The 23,824-nt window shown below is 42.2% G+C and overlaps 1 long non-coding RNA gene across 1 annotated transcript in view; it reads left to right on the forward strand.

Moving 5' to 3' along the window:
- LOC146860158 (uncharacterized) overlaps positions 1-22,760 on the forward strand; it is a 78,626-nt gene extending 55,866 nt beyond the window's left edge. The window contains exons 2-3 of the long non-coding RNA XR_014979107.1: positions 14,754-14,806; positions 22,087-22,760. This is a non-coding gene — a long non-coding RNA (uncharacterized LOC146860158). The remainder of the gene's footprint in view (positions 1-14,753; positions 14,807-22,086) is intronic.
- Positions 22,761-23,824: the final 1,064 nt, after the last annotated feature.

The raw sequence follows: 23,824 nt of genomic DNA on the forward strand, positions 1-23,824 counted from the left end.
AGAAAAAGGTGTCAGAAGTGAAGACCTCCTAAGAAGTTCACTCACTTAGTCAGGGCTCGATCTAAGATGCTCCTTATAGCTTCCCGCCTAATCCTCATCTGCTCAAGCCAGGTGGCACTGTCCCTAATACAAAACCTCAAAATCGTAGAACATGCCCTTCGGCACACCTCTTCAGCCAGGTCTTCCGCCAGTACTTATCCTGCAGTCCACGGTTGGCATCCAACAACGGTTAGCTTGACCTTGGGTCCCAGGCACCTTCCATACTAAAAGTATCTTCTTCACATTCCATTGCACTCCCCTGTTGGCTTCTCACAGCATCCCGACTCCTAAAACAAAGACTTATTCTCACTAACGAGCTAAATGTCCTTGCACCTGCAACAGAAACATGGGAACGAAAGAAGAAACATTTCACGTCTTAAGATTTTACATTTCTCTGCCACCCAAGCCTTTACCAAGGGAATCAATTTCGGCCTACAATATTAGCTAACATAAGAGAATGAACAGGCCCTCGCTTCTAAGGTATATGTAATTAGGCCTTTACAAAACTAAACATACTACTAAATCACACTCTAAGCATTAGTTCATTACTCTTATGTGCACAAATAAGCAAACTACACGTGTAACATTTAACATGGCACGCATTTAACCTAATACATTGCATTACACAAACCTAGGGCCCGATTCACAGAACTAACTTAAGACAAAATCCTAAACTTACTACCATTTTGGTATTCACAGAAGGCACTTACTCATTTTGGTATTCACAGAAGGCACTTACTCATTTCGGTATTCACAGAAGTTAGGAGTCCTAACTTTAGGGCTCCTAAATGCCTTCTGTGAATACCGAAAGTCTTAAAATTAGGATTTTTCTCAGTTTAGTAGTAGTATAGTTAGGACTCCTAACTTTAGGACTCCTAAATGCCTTCTGTGAATACCGAAAGTCTTAAAATTAGGATTTTTCTCAATTTAGTAGTCCTAAATTTAGGACTCCTAACTTTAGGACTCCTAAATGCCTTCTGTGAATACCGAAAGTCTTAAAATTAGGATTTTTCTCAGTTTAGTAGTAGTATAGTTAGGACTCCTAACTTTAGGACTCCTAAATGCCTTCTGTGAATACCGAAAGTCTTAAAATTAGGATTTTTCTCAATTTAGTAGTCCTAAATTTAGGACTCCTAAATGCCTTCTGTGAATACCGAAAGCCTTAAAATTAGGATTTTTCTCAGTTTAGTAGTTGTAAAGTTAGGAGTCCTAACCTTAGGACTCCTAAACTGAGAAAACTCCTAATTTTAAGGCTTTCGGTATTCACAGAAGGCATTTAGGAGTCCTAAAGTTAGGAGTCCTAAATTTAGGACTACTAAATTGAGAAAAATCCTAATTTTCAGACTTTCGGTATTCACAGAAGGCATTTAGGAGTCCTAAAGTTAGGAGTCCTAACTATACTACTACTAAACTGAGAAAAATCCTAATTTTAAGACTTTCGGTATTCACAGAAGGCATTTAGGAGTCCTAAAGTTAGGACTCCTAACTTCTGTGAATACCGAAATGAGTAAGTGCCTTCTGTGAATACCAAAATGAGTAAGTGCCTTCTGTGAATACCAAAATGGTAGTAAGTTTAGGATTTTGTCTTAAGTTAGTTCTGTGAATCGGGCCCCATATGATTATGAATTTTACTGAATACATTTATGATAACTTGCAACATTGATCTTCACAAACTATTATTACATTTCTATCACTTCTAAGTTAAGCAATCACAGCAACACATTTCTATGACACTTCTAAGCATACATCGATTAATATGCGGGTGCTGACTAACGGTGAATATGATGCACCCCTACGAATTTCAGAATCTCATGGCGCTCTATCACAAGATAGGGTGCATTACAATACTTCCAGCCAGCGAACAATTTGCAGCTTAGCGCCAGCGCATACAATCTTGCACCAAAGTGCATGGGTGTCTACATTGTTGGCAGGATTGTTTTTGTGCAGGAAGATGAAAGAGGAAAAAACTAAGAGAAATGAAAATATTTCACCTCATTACGCCTGCTCTGGGGAGGAGTATGGTTTTGGCCTCGCCCCAGGTTTACGTGATTTTGTAAATCTGGGGCAGTGTCAAAATCCATGGGTGTTGTTTGGGAACACCCACCACAACACCCAATGAACCCCTCTTTGAGGCAGAGTAAGGCAAGGCAGCACACATACATATTTCAGGGGTGCAACAGGGTGTCCTTTTGACACCCTTGCACCCTTGAAATAATTTCATTCGCAATTTGCGAGTACCTAATGAGTACTCTCAAATTGCGAATGTCTTCCCATTCATTCCTATGGGCCTATTGGCCAATAGGAATGAATGGGAAGGTATTCCTTAATTGCGAATCGCAGTTTGCAATTCGCAATTAAGGAAAATTAAGGAATCGCAATTATTATTGCGATACCTACATACATTCAATTTTGCGAGTCCTTAATAGCAATTCGCTAAAAATCGCTATTAAGGACTCGCAAAACGATTTGTTCATACATATGCCCCCAAATGATTTCATGGAGCCTCAAGCCTGTAATCACACCACCCTGGTCATGCAAGCATTATGCAACTCTCTGGCTGACTTTTTTGTGGATAAAATAGACACTATGGGGCCCATTAGGATGGCGGGCGGATCGCCCCCGCCGGGCCGGCGGTAGCCACCGCTGGCCCGGCGGGGACAATCCACCAGCCATCCATGCCTGAATGACCCTCCGCCATATTAGTATGGCTGAGGGTTCCACGGCGGACGGAAAGACCGTCCGACGCTTTCCTGCTGGTTGGGCGGAAAAGGGGCATAATATGGTCATCCATATTACGATGCAGGCAGAGATATGCCTTTCCATGGAGGCAACGCCGCCATGGAAAGGCATGCGGTCTTTTGTATTGGGAGCCCGTTGCGGGCCCCCTGGGTGTTCGGGGGTGGGGGGGCACTTGGGGGGTACCCTTGGTACCCCCCTACATGTGCATGCACAAGGTGGCAGGCACCACGCGGTGCCTGTCACGTTGTGAATGCAAATGCACAACATGCATTTTTTACATTGCGGCGGGTGCTGCTTACAGCACTGCCCGCCGCAATGTAAAAAATGCAGGTGCGACCGCCACGGTGGCGGTCGCATCCTGATTGGCATGTCGGGACTGCCGCACCTATGGCGGGCAGTTCCTTTTGCTGTTGCGGTGGCGGGCGGACTTTGTCCGCCCACCATCGTAATGATGGTATTTCTTAATTTTTCAGTCAACCATGACCAGCAGGAGGATGTAGCTGATTTTACCCATCCTCCAACTAATGCCGCCAATACTTTGGAAAAATTGTAACCATTTTCTTTGGAACAGTTTCAAAATATGATGGTTCATGTGAAATCTGGAACTCCTGTGGAGTTATGTCCTCCCAGGATTATTTTGTGCCTGGCCCACACTATTGCCCCTTCAGTGATGGCTCTTATAATTTATCATTTGTCTCAGCCAATTTTCCGGCAGAATGGAAGTCCACTCAAGTTTCTCCCATCCTAAAGAAACGTGCAGCATCGTTTCTAATCACCTTCCTATTTCTTTGCTTTCTGCACTAGGAAAAGCATTTGAAAGTCATGTAAATAAACAACTAGCTGCCTTCCAGGATGTCCACTAGATCTTGGATCGCTCACAATCAGGTTTCTGAGCATAACATAGTATGGAGACCGCACTAGTAGCAGTCTCCTCTGACCTTCTGAACGTAAAGAAATATCTCACTTAAATAAGCATTAGTGAAAATCGGATAAGAAATAGCTCAAAGGGCTGACTGTCATAGTACTTACTGTTGGGAGGAACTTGGAGGGAGACATAGGGTAAATGACCAAATAAAGTATATCCATCAAATTGTATCAGGAAGAGGAAATCAAGAGGAGGCGCCAGACGATAAGGGGGTTTACATGCTGCAAGTGATAAAACAAAGTTCAGACTAGAATGATATCAGTTTAGGCCCCTGAATAGGCTGCAACTACCAGGGGATGCCAATTACCACAAGAGGTTGATGTTAAAAAAGGGGGTTTCTGGTTGTCAGAGTATACACCCTGTACAAGCAGGAACCACCACTCTAGTCAGGGTAAGTGTAGTACACAGTAAACGTTTATCTGTGCTCACGCTCTAGTTGTTTGGCACAGAGCAGTCAGGCTAAACTAGAGAGGCAATTTGTAAAGTATTTGTGAACACACACACAGTAACACACCCTAAACACCACAAAAGTACTCCACACCAGTTTAGAAAAATAGTCAAGTTTCAAACTGCTTCTCATGAACGTATTATTTATAGATTACAGGATCAAGAGGAATTTTTTTAGCAAATTTGGGCTCCGTTTCTTCACAATCCTTGAATTTCTTTCTATCCACTCTTATCATACGATATAACCTTATATTCTAATACTTCTTTAATTTATATAAATTCATTGACATATATTTATACTTTATTATTTACCTAATTTTTGTGTATTCATTTAGGGTTTCTCTATTACCTTTTCCTTTTTCTACTCTACAAAACTTATATTACTTATTTTCATATATATATACTAAAATTATTTTCTTCATTTGCTCTATAATTTTATATAACTTATCTATTACTTATTGTTTATTATTATATATGATGTATTGTTACTTTGTATGAACACAAGTTATTTTAGAATATTGTATACATATTCTTGTTTCTATGTCTTGTTAATTTATTTTTATCAATAAATAAATATGAAACGGAAAAAAAAAAGAAAAGAAAAAAAGTCAAGTTTAATCTGACTAAAACAAAATCAAAACGTCAAATATCCAACATACACAAGTCAAGATAGGAATTTTGCAAACTTAAATAAAATTATAGTGTTTAGAAAACTATAGCTCCAACTGGGACTACCTGGTTGCGTCTGACCGGGACAAATCCACAAGTTCTGTCCGACCACGATGGAGCACGAGCCGTGTACAGGAGTCAAGCAGACCCCGGTCACAGTACCTTGGATGTGTGAGAAATCAAACACGATGCGAAGTGCAGAGGAGGTGACGTGTGGCAAAGGCAGATGATGCGTCAGTTCCTGAAAGCGGGGCAGGGTTGTTGGAATGCTGGTGCTTGGGGATGATGCGTTGCACAAAGGAGGTGATGCGTCACTGTAACAAGTGAAGCGTTGGTTCCTGGAGGTGGTGCAGAATCATTGAGCCGCAAATGCCCAAGGACAATGCGTTGCACAGAGGAGGTGATGCGTCAGTTGCAGGTGTGGGAACTCAGTTTCAGAAGTCATTGTGGTGTCGATGATGCATCAATTTCACAGTGCGATGCATTGATTCCACGGCATCGATGTCAAACCACTGGACCACAGACACTGCATCGGAATCATAGTGGTGCGTCACAGACTTCGGTGAAGTGGTTCTCGAGACTCGCGCAGTGGTGCTTCTTCTGAGGTGCTGCGGCAAAGTCGGGGCTTGCGTTGTAAGTCACGGTTGTTGCGTCGCGTACTCAGCGAGCGGGAACCACGTCTTAGATGCAGGCAGCGGTGATGCGCCAATTTCACAGAAATGTACCGGTTTGGAAGTGAAGCTTGGAGTTGATGGATTGGTTTCCTTTTGCAGCACAAAAACTCGCCTGCAAGGAACCATAACTGGATTTGGTACCATCTCAGCAGAAGAGCCCAGGGACTGCAGACAAAGTCTTTGATAGCCTTGAGACTTCTAACAGGAGGCAAGCCTAAATCAAGCCCTTGGAGAAACCTTAGAAAGCAGGATGTTCAGAGCAAAGTCCAGTCCTCTCACTCCCAGGACAGAAGCAGCTGGGCCAACGCAGTAAAGCAACCAGCAAAGTGTCAGGCCCTCCTGGCAGCACAACAGCTCGTCTTCCTGGTAGAAAGTACTCATTCCAGAAGTGTTCTGAGTATATGGTGTCAGAGGTCCAGTACTTAAACCCATTTTAGCCTTTGAAATAGGGAGACTTCAATGAAAAGTCTTTAACGTGTACATGACCCTGCCCTTCCTGGCCCTGCCTCCAGACACTCTACAGGGGGTAGGCAGCTCTTTGTGTGGAGATAGGCACAGCCCTATTCAGGTGCAGGTGTCAGCTCCTCCCATCACTCTAGCTCAAGAAAACCCATCAGCCTGGTGATGGGCCATCAGGATATGCAGGGCACACCCCAGCTCCCTTTGTGTGATTATCTTGAGTGAATGCACAAAGCCCAGTTGTCATCCTGACAAAGACATGTATTCATAGACAGGCAGAGGCACAGACTCATCAAAATAAGAAAATGACAACTTTCTAGAAGCAGCATTTTCAGACCTTCAATCTAAAAACCAAATTTATCAAAAGATGTGAGTGAGTCCATAGACACCAAGCTCCAATTTTCTACCTGCCCCCAATGGGAAATTACACTTAAACGATGTTTCAACCTCCCGTATGTTAACCTTTTGGGGAGATAGATTGCTTCATAATTTGGAATTGGTGTATCTGTAAGATCAATGCTGGGCTTTGTTATGGGGTTAGTTGCCACAAGACAATCATAAAGCTCTCCCTCTTCACCAGTCAGCAGTAAGGATGAAGAGTTCAGAGTTGGACTGCAGACTAGGGTGATATATAGGTCAAAAGAATCTCATTTCAGAACAATGTGGCAGTGGAAAGATGTTGGGTCTAGGTAGTGAGGAAAAGAGCAACAACAGATTGAGGAACAGCCACACTCAAGGTAGAACTCAATATAAAGGTTTCAGAGGCTTCAACAATGTGTGAAGCAGTTGCTACGGAGCAGAGACATGGAGGGAGTCCTGCCACTATGGGGTCTAAAGAAGAAGAATAGTATGCTATGAGCTTTTTCTGATCGCCATGATCCTTCGAGAGAACTTCAGGGGAAAATCCATCTCGTTCACTGCAGCACAGTGTAAACAGTTTTGCATTATCCAGAAGTCCCAAACTGGCACAAAGGGAAGCTGTTGGTTTAGCTTAGTTAGACCATTGCAAAGGTTCAGAGAGCCCTTTTCAACATCATTTTTCAAAGGTTTTTCCATAGAGGGTTACCCAAGAATCTACTGTTTACAATAGAAAGTCACATCCAAGACAGTTTTTATGTGGAAAATTGTTATCCGACGTGGTATCTTGAGATAGTCAGCATTGTTCTTGCATTGGTCTAATGTAACAGAGACAAGCAGAAGGTCATCAATGTACTGAACCAAACCTGAGTTCACTGAAAAGGCTAAGGTGTCCACAGCTTTCTTTAAAGCTTGGTAAAACATCGATGTAGACTCTGTAAAGCCATGAAAGAGCCTCCACCACAGCAGCTGAGACATGCCAAATGAAAACATGGAGACAACCTGAATAATTTCACTGATGGATATGGAAAAGAAGGCGGAACACAAATCTACCACTGTAAACCACTTATCATGTGCCAGGATACAGGGAAGGATGGTAGTAGAGGTTAGGAATGACAGGGAAGCTGTGAATATTGAACACACTCAAGAGTATGTTTGGTTAACAGAGGGGTATTATTGAACATAAGAAAATGCTTTCCTCAGTACAAGAACCTTCAACCACCCGAGGGTGGCATGCTTCATCTTTGGGTTTCCTCCGCACACCAGGGCCAAATGGTACCTGGTATGGGCTGCAGCTCTCCAAAGGAGAGGAGCTGAGTTGTTTTCAGTTTTAGATGAGCGCTACGTATGGGTTAGAGGCAGAGTAATATTGATAATGTGGTGAGTCTAAATCATCTCCTGGTAGGCTTAATGTAAGTTTTATTCTGGTGCACCCAGTGGATAGGATTAAAAGAATCTGCCCCCTGCACGATAATGGCAGCAGGTTTCTCAACTTAAATGAGCAAAACTGCGCAAACCAAGATGGCCGCCGTGATCTCAGGAGATCACAGCAAACCAATCATGGGCTTCCTTTACTCAGACGCCGATCGCATGCTTTTTTTTCATTTAACCGCCTCGCTTCGAGTCCTGAATAGAGCTCCTCTCTTCCAGGCTTGCGCTGAATCACGCTCTCAGCCAACGGTGAGCCTGATTTACACAGAATGCACTAAAAACACTTGGACTAATGTTTTCCTTATTCCCAAATGTCGCATAATAACAATTGCTTAATCTAAACATTTCTCATACAAAAATTATTTCTCACAAAACCACAAACATGACGCTCGAATATCCTTGCTTACAACTACCAACCGATTCTCTGAAGATCCAATAATCATTATTCAACTAAAAAACACACCGCTTCTGAAAATTAGAAGCCTCCAATCATTCCTAAATACTCTCATACTATGAAAGTACCATAGACAAACATAATAAAAGGTACTTACCTGAACAGGAGCAGCATTTAAAAGAGGAGAGTTCTATGCTAGAGACTTTTAGTGTTTATTAAGATTCCAGTTTGGGATTTTTTTCTTGGTTGGAAATTTCTTTGAAGGTGCTGCTGGCCGGAGTAGCAAATAAAAGATCATGCATAATGGTAGCCTCCGGTCTTGTAATGAAATTTGGAAAAAAGGCTCCCCTTAAAAGGTCAACATATTTTTGCTCTAGAGTGGCTTATCTCTGCTTGAGAGTGAGGGGAAATTCCATTTTGAGGGTAAGATTGCTCATCACTCTGCTTCTATCACTGGTGTGTACATTGGTGGTGGGCACTTTGTCACTCAGGTCTACGCACATTACTTTAGTAGTGGACTTCTGTTTATTGATAGGTTTTTTTAATGCTTTCAAATGTTGTCCTTTGTCTCTTTACAATATAGTATGATGGTGGACCCCAATGATCCCTGAGTTGAGTCACTCTAAAGCAGAAACATGTTGATCTTTTTTAAGGGGAGCATTTTTTCTAAATTCTCCTTCACGTTTCTTTTATTCATATCTATTAGGGCACCAAAGTACAACTTATATTTAGCCTACCAGAAGGTAGTTAAATACACAATATTATATACATAGCACTCTACCTCTCACCCATACTCAGCGCACATCTATAACTAAAACCCCTCAGCTCCTCTCCATTGGAGTTGTTGCCTACACCAGGTACCATTTGGTCCTGGTGTGAGGAGAGCACTCAAGCAAGAAGCATGCCACCCTCAGGTGGGTGAGGGTACTTGTCCTAAAGAAAGTATTTTCTCATGTACAATAACACCCTTCTGTTAACCAGATGTACTCTTGTGTATGTTCAATTGTTAGGGAGTAGTACATTTCTGATTGGGTTTATCACTCCCAATGGACCCCTTGTGTGCATTTAAATTAGGAATATTTACAATAATTATGGCTCTCAAATCTTAAATGGATCGGTACACGTTGGGCTTTCCAGCTTTTTTGATAGGAAGTAAAGGAATACTCATCTGCCAACAATCAGTATCTGTTAGACCTGGCAGCCTTAGGGTGGTCTTCCCGAAACCTTTTGCCTGTTTCCCTCCATTGTTTTTTGCTGAAATTTGTTTTTGTTGGCCTTAGGACTCTGTGCACTTTACTACTGCTAACCAGTGCTAAAGTGTTTGTGTTCACTCCCTTAAACATTGTAAAATTGGTAGTTGTTGTAGTTTGTGAGTGTTACCAGGGTTTACACACACATGGTAAAATTGGTTAACACCTTATTGGCATCTTTAATCTACTTTTAAGTCCCTGTGTTAAATGGTTTACTATATACCCAGGGCCTGTAAATTAAATGGTACCAGTGGTTCTTCAGCACTTATTGTGCCACTCACTTAAATACCTCCTTGAAGCATGTCCCAGGTCTGCCATTGCAGCCTGAATGAAGTTTTAACATGCTAATTCTATTTGGCTATATTCCCCTTGTCAAGCCTTAAACGCCCCTTTTACTGCAAATATGTTATCCCTAATGTAGGCCCTAGGTAGCCCATAGGGCAAGGTGCATTGTAATTAAAAGATTGGATGTGCACTTTTCAGTTTTACATGTCCTGGTAGTGAAAACTCCTAACATAATTTTCCACCACTGTGAGACCTACCTGTCCCATAGGATAACATTGGGTTAACTTATTACAAGTGCTAACTTTTTTTTGAGACCAGGTAAGCATTTCTAGTTTGGTATCCGTGAAATTTTAATAACATGCCCTCATTAATGGTAAAGGTGGATTTTAAATTACAATTTTGAAAATGCGACTTTTAGACAGTTGGCATTTTCCTGCCCATAGCCTTTTGGTACCTGCAGCCTGTACTTGGTCACATGACTGAGTGTAACTGATATTTAGACTTTGTGAAATCCTCCAAAGTCACACAATATAAGGATTAGGTGTGTCTGAATGGGCCATCTGCTGGCAGGATGGGGGTGGAGCTAGGCAGTACCCCACTTGCAACTGAATAGGCTGTGCTGGGCCTTTGCACAAAGGGATTGTCACCACTGCATTGTTCCTAAAGCCAGCTTGAAGCGAGAGCAGGAGAGTCAGGAAAGTCCAAGCACTTCAAGAAGAAACCTCTAAAAACGTGTCCCAACTTAAAATAAAGCACTAGATATAAAAATAGGGCCCTCAGGCCTACTCTTCAGTTCAATTTTTGGACCTATGAAAGGATGCCCAGTGGACTACTTGTTGCTGTGGACTGTTGTGTACTCCAAAGACTGCACTGCTGCACCTAAAAGGACTGCTTTGCCACCTGGAACCCTTCTTGAACTCTCAGAGGTCTGTCCTGCTGCTTGACCCCTGCTTCATCAATTGAACCAAGGACTACCAGTGTGACCCCAAGGGCTATTGTGCTGCCCTCCTCCACAGGGACATAACAGGCTCCACAATCTTACTCCAGCGCCTAGACCGAGCTGCAGTGAGTTCCTCACCCCAAGTGGGGTCCCTCAGGTCCTGGACCCTTGGTTTGACCTCAGTGGAGATCTTCTGAAGTTTTGGGGCTCTTTGCAAACTCAAATGGGCCCATTCAAGGCAAGACCTTATCGCTCATGCCACCTGGCAAAGCAAAATTCTGGCAAACCAACTCTTTGGCTACAGCATTGACCATTTACGGTGACTGGCAACGCATAGCTCCAGCCTGCCCAGCCTGCTCTTCACACTACAACAACGCCCGGCCTGATCAACATGCTACTACAATGACTACCTGCAACACTCTCCCTCCTTCTCCTGGCCCTTTGTAAGGTATGTAGTGTAATGTAAGGTGGATTTGTAGAGTGCTTTCAGGATTCCAGTCCCCTTCCACCATGAATGGAACTCTTTGCAGTGGACTGTGAAGGTAACTCTTTCAGCCGGACTGACATGCTCCCTGTATCCCGCCCGCACTCCATCGCTGTTGCCCTAAACGTATTACTTTCACCCGGTCTCGCACTATCAGGTAACCACGAGTGACAATTTGTGCTTTTTAGTGTTATTTTCACTTAAATCTTTAAAAAAATCATAACTGAGGTTCTACTGATTGGATTTTTTTTACTTTGGTGCCAAATAATTTATTAAAAAATGTACTCTGTTGTTCTATATTGGTGTGGAATTTTTCTTGTGTTGTGTTTTAACTCTATTATTGTTTGTGTGCTGCATAAATACTTTACACAATGCAACTAAGTTAAGCTTGACTGATTTTTGTGCCAAGATATACAGGGTTAAGCACAGGTTAATTTTGTGACTTTTTGTAAATCACCCTGCCTGGGGCTGTTGCTTGACTAGGAATCACAATCCCAGGCAACCAACAACCCAGTTACTCAAAATTACTCAGAGTATAAAAACACTTTGCTTGATAAAATCTGCGATTGCTAGTTGAATTCCTGCTTTGGCTTCAGGCTTGGTAACTTTTTATATGATTCCTCTTCATTTTTACTGGTTCAGTTGATAAGATGCAACTCAGGTTCTTGACTGCTGTGTGCCATACGGTGGAAGACACCTGAGCAAGAAATTCATATAGATCTTTACACATTTCAGGGTTATCGGCAGTAAGTTGACAATTCATTTCACACAACAGATAAGCACCTTGTCTTCCTTCCTCTGTGGCACATTGAGATGGATTCCTTCAGGTGTACAGAAAACAATACAACTTAAATGTACAAATAAAATCCCAACCCAATAGGTTAGCTCTTACAGTAGAACTTGAAAGGTTACTTGTTTGTGATGGAATCATGAGTTATGGGAACACGATTATTAATGTAGATTTGAAATACCGACTGGTGCAACGACAAGCCAGAGAGCAGTAGTGCAGGGAGTTCAGAGCTGTCCAGGGCAGAGCAGCTTCAGCTAGTATCAATGACACAAGTGCATGCTGCTAATCGATTAATGTGAAGAGTGATAAAAACATTAGGAGCGATCTTCCAAGGAAATGTTGAGTTTCAAAAAATGCCAATAAAATTTACAATTGTGACCCCTGTGGTCATGAGTAAAAAGCTCACATAGGACTACATATTGAGGTCCCTAGAAAGGAAGTGTAAATGCAGTATCCCTGAGGTTAAAAATCTAATTAACTTCAGGGATGCATAAGAAACAAGGATTGTGAGGATGAACTTTGAAAATTCATAGATTAATAAGAAACTGCAAAGGAAATCAATTCCCCGTGGGATCCTCATTCTCCCCATCAGTAACTCCTAGAGATCAAGAAGCCTAAAGAGCCTGGGGCAATAGTCGTGCCTGTTGTAATTCTATAGATCTTATAATTCACTAAATAGCCAGTACCAGGGTCAACCGCTCGATCATGAACTGGAAGCATCTCCTGGTTGTGGTCAGTGACTGTGAAGTTGGGGTACGGCTGAAGTGCTGTGCATAGGAGGTTCCCAGACTAAGGGTATGGTGGACCAGCTTCCTCTGACAGGTCTGACTTCCCTTGCATGGTACCTTGCTGCTATGGAGGCCCTTCTGCAAGTGCAGGGATGCTTATAAGAAATGGAGCAGCAGCACTTCTGCGTGGAGTCATTCTTGGGAGATGGAATGTTTAAACATCCCAACTCTTCAAATCGTATGTTACGCTCCCTATCATCAGCCACAACCCTGGACCTCGGTCATGGAGGGGTACATGGTCATCACACAGAGCATTATTTAGTAATGGTGACGAGCATTTGAATGCACATGCCACTGCTGGCACATTGGTTGGATGCAAATGACAAACAATTCCCAGAAACAATCTGCTGCATCCATGTAGCACCAGATATGTTACTAAGTTCTCACACTGTTACTCATCCACCGTGCTCCGCGAATATGTTTCTCAAGGGAGGTCTCAAATACATTCCCAGTCCTCCCCTCCCAGGTCACAGCTGCCAGCTTGGAAGGTGTTCACTTGTCATGGCTCTGCACTATTGGTAGCCACGCTTTTCTCTCAACATGACTTTTAATGTCCTACTGCCACTTTTGTAGAACATGAATGATGTGTGTGGTGGCTTATCTTAAAAGCATGGTAAAATATCAAACTTTTAAATTGTCCTTTGCCACATTCAATAGCACATTGTATTGTGAACCACCTTCTTGTATTGTTCACGGGGGAGGGAGGGTCTTTTTTAACTCGATTAAACATTTTTTTCACCAGGCTTGTTAACAGGTAGTTTCTTGTGTTTATTTCTCTTTCTATGAATCAGAATTACCTCTTGTACTACTAAGTTTTACCATCAACGCGTCCTTATTACTTAATAATTATAAGGTCAAGATATCAAATGGAATAAAAGCAATCAAATAGACAAAACTAAGGAGCTGCTGTTCCTTGACTTCTGTCACTCAATGTGAGAATCATATTTTAAGAGCAGGGTAAAATGTAAAAATATTTAACTTGTCCCTTGATAAACTAAATAGCACATTTTATCATTATTTCCAAGTTTTAATTCATCTGACTAATGAGAAGTCATTCATCTTTAAACAGGTAGTAAGTCAACTTATCTAGATTAACGGGCAAATTAAATAAAGTGTTTGCATACCTATGTTTCACTTAGATTCACTTAGAAAAACAAATACTGTCACTTACAAGTTAGAATTTATATTAATGGTTCACAAAATGGAAATTTAGACTAACAAATGGATGTATTTACACTTAAAATTATGCCAGTATTGCATAACTTTGAGTATGACACATCATGTGTGTGGTGCTGGTGTTCCAGGTCAGGGACACCAACAAACGTTGACAACACTCAGGTAATGGCCATTTGCAAACCATCTGTAGATAGTTTCCTCCCTTGAAAATAGTCACAATAAATCTATCTTCATCGAGGGAAAAAGGAAGGGAGCACTTCAAATGTTGCTGCCTTTGTTGGAGGAGTGGTTTCTCCATGGAATAAGCTGTCTCCCCATTGAGAAACAAAAAGGTTCTGTAGTGATAGATCACATCTTTACATAAAAAATGAACAGGTGTTACATTTCCAAGTTCATCACTGTTTACTTCTGAAATTCTTGGGCATTCCATGAAAGCCAAAAAAAGTCTGAGCTTTTTTTGTGAATTATACCTTTACTGAAAAGGTGTGGCATTTATTGTAGGAGTGTGTGAAAGTGCACCATCTTACAGCTCACAACGCTGTATAGTATTTTTTAAATTATGGGAGATATTCAGCATTTGTAGTGCAGGTAGTTATAAAAAGCACTGGCAAAGCCAATAGGCATGCGTCTATGTGAGAGCGATTAGCTTTGTCAGTGTCATCTAGCCATGTTGTATAGCAGCACGGCTACGGTGCACCATGGCTAAAAGTTTGAAAACAAGTACTATGATGTAACCAGCGCTGGCCATGTCAAAGTGCTTTTTTTCTTATGGTGGGTGGGGATGTGCCATGATGGACAATGAGAGGGATGGCGATAGAGAACGGGCAACACAAGCAACGGGACCAAGGGTAGCAGGCAACAGGATCGTAAATAAGAGCAGTTAATAGTGCTTTTTTCATATGACAGGTGGGAAGATGGGATGGTGTAAAATCAACATGGACAAGAAGGAAGGGAAAGAGGTAAGAGCAACACGGACAAACGGGAATTACATGCAACACAGAGAAGGGGGTGTAATGTGTTAAAACCAACATAGACATGAGGGAAGAGGGTTTTAAAAGCAAAACACACAATGGCGAGGAGGGAGGTCATTAAAATGCAATACAGACTGGGGAAGAAGGGCGTTTAAAAGCAAACCGGAAACAAGCAGGGATGAGGGGCAACAGTGTTAAAAGCTTTCATATGCCAGACCTATAAATGAGTAGCATCTCTGGGTATCTCTGGAATGGAGCTCCTAAGCTGATCTCCTACCTTCCTGGAGAGTCAATGCTGGCCCCGCACCTACACAACCAACCAAACAATGTTTCCCCCTCCTCATAGTGCAGTCTAGCCTACCATGTCCAACCACCATCAGAGTTTTCTCCCTGCTTCACTCTGCTCTCCTGCCAGCCATTCTATTTTCCCAGCAGCTTATCCTGGCACCTACCAGTATTCCTATGGAAGGTGCAGCCTGCTTGCCAGCATCTCCTGCTTGCTTACATCTACTACTTGGAACAGAAAATGGTGGATGTGAGAGGTCCCACCACCCCATCAACTACATCCTGTTCTTGGATGTCAAAAAGCAGGAAATGCCAGTGGGCAGGCTGTGCCATCCATGGAACACCAGTGTAGGAAATTAGGTTACTGGTTGAGGGGGGTAAAACGCTACTCAAGCGGCAATCACAATTCTTGCCAGGGTAAAACACAAGCAAACCCCAAACTAAACTGTGCTTTACCCTCTGATAGCTTGGCACAGAAGCTGACAGCCTTAACTTAGAGGCAATGTGTAGGCAGCACGTCAAACAATTAGAAAGTGAAAACACAACACAAGAAAAATCCCACATTTATTTAGAATTATAGAGTAAAATGTAATCAATTGCTTGAGACCAAAACAGCAAAAGTCTAATCAGTAGAAGGTGCCACTGTGGCTATCTAGTTGGGCCGGACTGGGACAACGTCACAAATTCAGGCCAACCGTGTTGGAGCATGGACAAGATACAGGGACCAATTTACGTCTGCTAAACAAATTACTTTCAATCATGGTTGCATTACATTGTGAGATCTCCTTCAGAGCAGCAGTCCAGCAGAGTGGCAGTCATTGTAGTAGCAGAACAGTACTTCTTCATGGCATATAATCCACAGACAGATCTAGAAGTGTATTGTAGTGGTGGCGTGTGACATATCGTATTAATACCCAGTTGTGCCATTGAAGTGGGAAGAAGCTTCTAGAGGCATGCCATTGAAGTACACAGATGCCCTGCCTTCCTGGTTGTGACTCCAGACTAACTACAGGGGATATGCAGCCCTTTGTGTGGATGCAGGACACAGCCTGTTCAAGTATAAGTGGGGAATTTCCCAGGTCCTTCCACCAATCCTGCCAGTGATGGCCCATTCAGTCTCACCTACGCTCCCCTATTGTGTGTGGCTGTCCAGGAGGAATACACAAAGCCCAACTGTCACCCACACCCAGTCATTTGACCCAGATTTAGGCTGCATGCCTCAAATGGCTAAGGCAAGAAAAAATACCAACTTTCTAAAAGTGACATTTTATTTATAAGCTAGGATTTTAAATTGTGATTCCGGAGACACCAAACATTTATGGGTTACCTATACACATTTAGAAACTACACCATAAAATGTAATAAGTTAAGTCCAATGATATCCTGTGGGAGTGGTAGGCCTTGCAGTAGTGAAATACGAATTTAAGAGCTTTTCACTACCAGGACATGTAAAACCTCTTTATAAATAGATTTCACCCTGCCCTATGGGCCATCCAGGACCTACCCTAGTGGTGACTTGTACATATTAAAAAGGACGGTTTGGGCCTGGCAAAAGATTTATTTTACCAGGCCAAAATGGCAGTTTAAAACTGCATCTATAGGCTCTACAATGGCAGATCTCCGACCTTATTCTAAAGACTACTTAAGAGGATGTCACACTCTGTGCTGCCTGCCCACTAGTCGATTTGGGAAAAAGGGGGTGGTGATGGACAGAGTTTCTGAATGATGCAGAATACTCTTACCAAGTCAAAAGATCATGGTTTTAATCCATCACCGTTTTTTAGCTCACTGCACCATCCCAGCTCAGAACCTGGCTAAATGCAAATTAGTCTGTACCTGTCCCAGTGCATGATGGGAACAGGGCAAACCAAACTACCAAGCCAATTCTTATACTGGGAAGGAAACAAGCTTCCGGGGACCGGTTTCTGGCATCACAGCCTTCGTCGGCCCGGCTTGCCTGAATCCTGATGGTGCAATGAGCAAGGGACTCACGTCTGAGCATACCCTCCCACACTGAGTGTGGATAAAATCGATTTGGGAAAAAGGGGGTGGTGATGGACAGAGTTTCTGAATGATGCAGAATACTCTTACCAAGTCAAAAGATCATACTGCCCACTAGTAGCATGTAACAGGAGGCCCTGGGCACAGGTAGTGCCACTATACTAGGGACTTACAACTAAATTCAATATGCCAATTGGGTGTAAGCTAACCCCGGGCGTCGTACTCCTCTCCGCCAGCAGAGTTTTACCAACTCTCCGCTGAGAATGCGAAGTTGGGTAAAACTCCGCCTCCGTGGCGGAGCGGTATACGAGGCCAGCCCCATTTAAAAACACCACTTACCTTGTCTCCTGCCTTCCCTCCTCCTCACCGCGGTGTCTCCCTTCTTCCGGCGGCCTCCTCCTCGCGTCCCTGTAGGTATTACGTGATGCATGAACTGTGCATGCGCAGTTAACGGGAGATGTAATACCTACAGGGACGCGAGGAGGAGGACGCGGTAAGAAGGTAGACACCGCGGCGAGCAGCAGGGCAGGCAGAAGACAAGGTAAGTGGTGTTTTTTAATTTTTTTTATACTGCTTTGTGGGGTCCCGGAGCGGAGCTCCGCGTAGTTCCACTGAGGTTTATTTTTACTCCGTGGAACTACGCAGAGCACCACTACGCATACTCCACCCAGGGTTAGTGTAAGCAGGGACGGCTTTAGGGCGGTGCGATCGGTGCCACCGCACCGGGCGCTGACTTGGGGTGGGTGCGTCATGTTTATTGTTTTAAAAACACCAGATGCCACGTTCCTTGTCCCAGCAATTTTCAAGCATCAATAAAAATGTCACCATAACTCCGGTGATTAATGTTCTTCCTGGAGATAGCCCGGAGTTTTGTCTGGTAGTGGAAGTTTGATGCATCATAGCGCAGAAGGTTAATATGCCTGCGGCAAAGAACGTGTCCCATTCACATCACAAATTGCATATAATATAAATAGGTCAATGGGTTATCGCTTTTGTCAGAGAGATCCTTATGTTACTTGCAGTTTAAAAGTTAAAATCCTAATATAGAGCAGTGAGCTATTAACTGTCAACTGCAAGGAATATATTATAGCTACATGTTTTTTTGCCCAGTCTTTCCTTATTCTAATATTGCAAAAAGGGTTCATTTGGGTAGAAATAAATTCTTATTATTAAAGAAAACCCTAACAATGGTGTTACATTTTAAATTCTGAATATGTGCATTTTCAGACCAAGGACTCTTAGCATATAGCACCTACCAGTATGGATGCCATGTGACTCCTACACCTTGTAGGCCTCTGTCATATGTAACATATCCTATACACTGATTTATCCACGTATGATTGTCTCCGTGCAACTTTTGTGTGATGTAAAGTGTTCTGTCACCTTAAACTGGTATGAGTGGCGCTATAAAACTAAATGAATCTAAGAGACAGTGATTTATGGAGACTTGGGGGGCTTTGTCAAATGGTGGTAGTGAGGGAATCCGTGGCGAGGTGTTCATATGGGGGGGGGGGGCGCCAGCAAGCATTTTCGCACAGGGCGCCGCCAATACTAAAGCCGGCCCTGAGTGTAAGCCCGTCCTGCCACGTTTTAGGGAGAGAGCACAATCACATTAGCACTGTTTAGCAGTAGTAAAGTGGACAAAGTCCTAAAAGCCAACAAAAACGGGTTCAGAAAACAGGAGGGTGAAGGCAAACAGTTTGGGAATGCCCCTGCAGAAAGGACCAAGTCCATCTACCAGCATTGCATAGTCATAGAAAAATAGGAAAAATATACTTACTATCCGTAGGCTAGAATCTGCCAACTTTCACAACTATGGATTCATGAAAACTTTGCAGACCTCTACTTTATTGTCAACAGCTGTTTTTACTTCATGACGTTAAGATAATTAATCTTCAAGTCTTGTTAATAATACAAGTTCTGGCTACATTTCCTTCTATTTGCTACTCCTACGACCAAGAATGAGAACTGATAAAAATTTGAGCAAGTAGATACTGTCCAACAAACATTAATTCGTTCACTAGACAAGACCCAATAACAGTAACACTAGCTGTGTAAGAGACCAAAAATACGTGTTATCTCAAAGTGAAAGAATTCAGATATGTGTATTATGTATGCAAAATGTAACAAAGAAAGAATTTCTCTATTGATAGTACAAATCAATAACTTATATCAGCAAATACTATTATTTACTTGTACCTTTCATGATCAAACATCAACTCTTCAAGCTACATGTGGATGAGTCATTGAAAAAATTGTGCACTACGTTACTTCAACAAGTCCTGTGTAAAATAGTTGATAAAAAACACTTATGGCATATGACAGAGACACAGGTTTCACGTTGTACTCTAGTTCCTGTTGGTGATTCACAAAATGTAATATGCCCTCATAAACAGATTTCCTTACACCGAAAATGATACCGCTATTGCACGCCTTTAATCGGGAGAGGTGTGGCGCAGCGGCCAGGGCAGCTGACTCCGGAGCATTGGCTTCATGGTTCGATTCCCAGTCCTGGCGGCAGCTCAGCCAAGCACCATTTGACTCTATACAATAGCTCGCTTAATCACCTTGATGGCCCCCAGCACCTTGAGACCCTTAGGGGTGATTAGTTTGCGTTTTACAAAATATCGGGTTATGGTATTCCATGTTAAGTACACCATTAAAATGTGAGGACCAATCACATATGAGCAAGTTAATAGATTTCTCTAAGGATAACGTATCTTCCCTGCGAGAAACAAAAAAATTTATTTAGTGCCAATGCAATCATACATTACATTTCAACATGAATAAAGAAATGCATGATTAATTTATAAGTCTGTAAATGTGTATCTTTAAATGCAGCTTCCGAGGTGTACGCTTGGAATTCTTGTAAATGCCAGGAAAGTCAGAAGCTTTCTCAAAATGTAGGAGTAAACTTGAGGACCAAATATTCGAGCCTTTTTGAGAATCGCGCCCTAAAAAACATGTGGGTGGTACTGTGAAATTGTGTTTCTATTTCATGATTGAGACATTCTCCCGCTATTTGCTTCTACTACTACAAAGACTGAGAACTAAGAGAAACCCTAATAAATAAATACTTCCATAGAAAAGTATTTACTTTCACCAAACTGCAATCACTAAGATCATCCACGTAAGCCACAACTAATATATTACCTAAAGATGGAAGTGTTTAGCTTTGTGTATGGTGCTAGCTAAGCATTATATCAATACATTATGCATACACATGACAAAAAATATCTTAATTAGGTTAATGGAATGATTTATTTGCATGCTTTGCAATCATATCTCACTTCTTGCAGCTGCTTGTGAATAAGGCTTTGAAAGGATCACACCCTATGTCTCAACAAGTGTTGTCAGGTAATACATTGACATTCCTACTGCAGATCTCCTAATGGAAGTAGGGGCATGTTTGACTATGGAGAGGAAGGAAATTGCACCTGAGAGTGGGGGTCTAAGTTCCAGATTTAAGTTCCAGATATAGATTGTGTATAGTTTGCAATTACCAAATACTGAATTTATCCGATTTGCTATTTGGTAATTGCAAACACCAATTTACAAACATGTCTTAGATGCATTTAGCGATTCCCAGTGGGTCGTAAGTAGACGAAAATAGCATGTTACATCACATGCTATTACAACGCGTCCCTTTACAACGCGGTCATTACAACGACAGCATTGTTAGAACGCGATACCTTTACAACGCAAGTCATTAGATCGACTTGCTGTAGGGGGCACACTGGACTTAGGAATAGTATAAATTACTATTCCAACTCCAGCCTGCGCAACAGTAGGGAAGGAGTTGGCTTGCGTTGTAAAGTCTTCACGTTCTAACAACATGGTCGTTATAACGACCGCGTTGTAAAGGAACTGCGATGTAATGACAGCGTTGTAAACGCTGTCTCCCTAAGTAGACCTGCCTCATTATTATTCATGAGGTAGGTCTCGGTTTACGACCAATTGGGAATTGCAGAAATAACAGGGATGGTGGTCAGCAGACTACAATGTCTGAGATTGCTTTTCAATAACCATTTTTTTTTAATGCAGCTCTTTTTCCTTAAATGAAAATGGAATGCATTTCAAAAAGAAAAATTAAAAGCTTTCTTTTAATTCTTTAAGAGTAGGCAGTGGTGCGTGGGACTGCTGCCTGCTCTCAAAAAATGTTTTTGCAAATATTCTCACAGGGGAATAGCTACCGAGGGAACCCCTTCCCATTTGTAAATGGGTTATCACCTACTTTAAGTAGGCGGAAAAATGTGAATATTTTGCAACCTCATTTCGGTTGCAAAACATTCACACATACCACTGCGATTCGGTATTAGGAAGGGACGCACTAAACACGCCCCTTACTAATACCGAATTGCAAACCCAATTTGCGATTCAGTAATACATTACTGAATTTCAAATTGGGCCTTTGTACATTAAAATATGTTACTTGGAGGCCGCAAAAGACTCTATTCTGCGATTTGCGATGTTTGCGACCTCACAAAAGCTTTGTACATCTGGCCCTAAGTGGTTAAACAAGTAGCTCTTCTGTTTAAAGGTACATTGTAATACACAAGGTTAACTTGAAATGAATGTAAGATCGTATGTGAGAGACTGATACGAAACTGACATGGCCATTCCTGGCCTACACTGGCTCCTGCCATACACAAAGAATGAGACTGCATTTGCCTTCTTGGGGAAAGTGGCCACCTCCGGCATATAAGTTCTCGGATGGAATCAGCTACTATTGGTCTGTCAAAGGCCAGCACATTGCAGAATCTATAACTGGACCAGTGTTCTTCTTTGGCTTAGAGCACATTGCCTTAATTATTGTGTATATTTGAGTGAAAATACTGACCCTGTCAGTCCACACCATGAGAAACTCGTACAGTTAATCAGAGCGGGTGTTGTATTTACTCTTGTTAAATGTTGTATTTACTCTTGTTAATGTGACTAACTAAAGTTAACTTACAGTATTAACCTTTCTCCTGTCATTATAGTTCTCTAGAGTTCTGCCGGAGTCCAGACATCTAATTGTTCGAAAGGCAACTAACCACTGCATTAAGGGCAGAATCTTCTGCAAAATCTAGACACCTTAATAATTTGGCCGCAAGATAAGACCAACCAGAGCCATGGCCATGTCCCAGCCACCCAATACTTAACACATTGGGAATGTTCCATCAATATTCCAATCAGTGTTGGGCACATTTAAAGTGAATCTCACACACAGCCAGCCAAATTCGACTCCAACAATTGACTTTAAATTGGTAAATCAGAACAAACTAGGGAAGCTGAAGACTCTGCTGAGACCACTACCATCTTGCGCAAAGGCTAGATTTGAGTGACATTGGTGTGACACAATTTGCAACAGCAACAAACAGGATAGAGATACCAAGCTACGGTTCACCTAACATAACCCTCTGCAGACCAATGTTCACAAGTTTTGCGATGACTCACTGTCCAATATTGCCTACAGCATGAGACAAAAAAAGAAAAAACAATCAAACCCCGTGAAAAAGACTGAGCTTGTAGGGGTAGAATCATCGCCCACCTCAACAATGAATCTATTGCCTTTGGCAAACAAGTCTGCAAATACAATGGCAACAAACAACAGACCAAAAAAAGAGGGGGACTTTGCTGCAGCAGAAAGTCAAGGACACTAGCTGCACAATGATAAATTAAAAAAACATTTAAGTCATACATTTAAAAAAACAATCACATTCATATACTAATCATGTTGAAAGCTGTGATCTAACAACTTCAGAGGAGCATGATATTGGATCACCCCAATCCTCACCCACCTCCATCAAGATCTACTGGTTGAGATGGAAAAAGCATTAACTTTTTTAATGAACACAACCAACAAGACCCCATAATAGGGAGTAAGAGCCAAATCAACAGAAAAAAGAGTGACAGGGACCTCCTGTAACTAAATCCATTCCAATCTTTCAGGTACTGCAATACATCCTTTTTATAAGACACAAGAAAACTACAAAAATAGTGCAAAAAATCTCCATCAAAACAAACCATCTCTATTGCTGCTCTATCAGTCCATCAAATAGCGCTACCTAAATCTGTGGAAGAGCCCTATCCTCATCCGCTGCACATGGATAGGCCTCTCTTGTGCATGTCCTCAAGATTTTTGAGGGAAAGAGTACCTCAAGCACCCAGCAAGATTAGCGCACCAAACCTTTCTGCTCTGTCAGCTCCAAATTGTCACTTCCATTCTCCACTATCCTGTCAGTGGTTTCCTTTCTTGCCTCAGACAAGGGCCAGACCACTATTGTCCCTAGTACATTTTTCATTGCTGCCATATGTTTTCCCACGTATAGGGGCAGCCCCTCCACTCATAGACCTGCTTTTCCACCAACATGCACCTATCCATGTCTTTTTACCCAGAGGTTAAATTGTGAGGCATATCAGATCCTTATTTCTTGCCCACATTCCTTTTTGCTATTATCAGCCCCAAAGTGGTGAGAGTTGTGTGTGTGGGAGGTGTGTTCAATCTCTCCAAATGTTGAGTTCCTCTAGCCTGGGAGACAGTTTTGCCTGGTATCCAGTGACATAGCTCTTGCACGCCCATGCAGCCTTCAGTAGCCAGTTAGTATTGGGCGGCCCCATTGTGTATGAAGAAAGGTTCCCAATCGGCTGCATCCTCTGACACAGAGATCTGACCCAATTTTCCCCCATCTTACACAAGATAGAATTTGTTTAGCAGGATGTATGTAGAAAGAGCAA

The sequence above is a fragment of the Triturus cristatus genome, chromosome 3_1, assembly GCF_964204655.1.
Source record: "Triturus cristatus chromosome 3_1, aTriCri1.1, whole genome shotgun sequence".
NCBI lineage: Eukaryota > Metazoa > Chordata > Amphibia > Caudata > Salamandridae > Triturus > Triturus cristatus.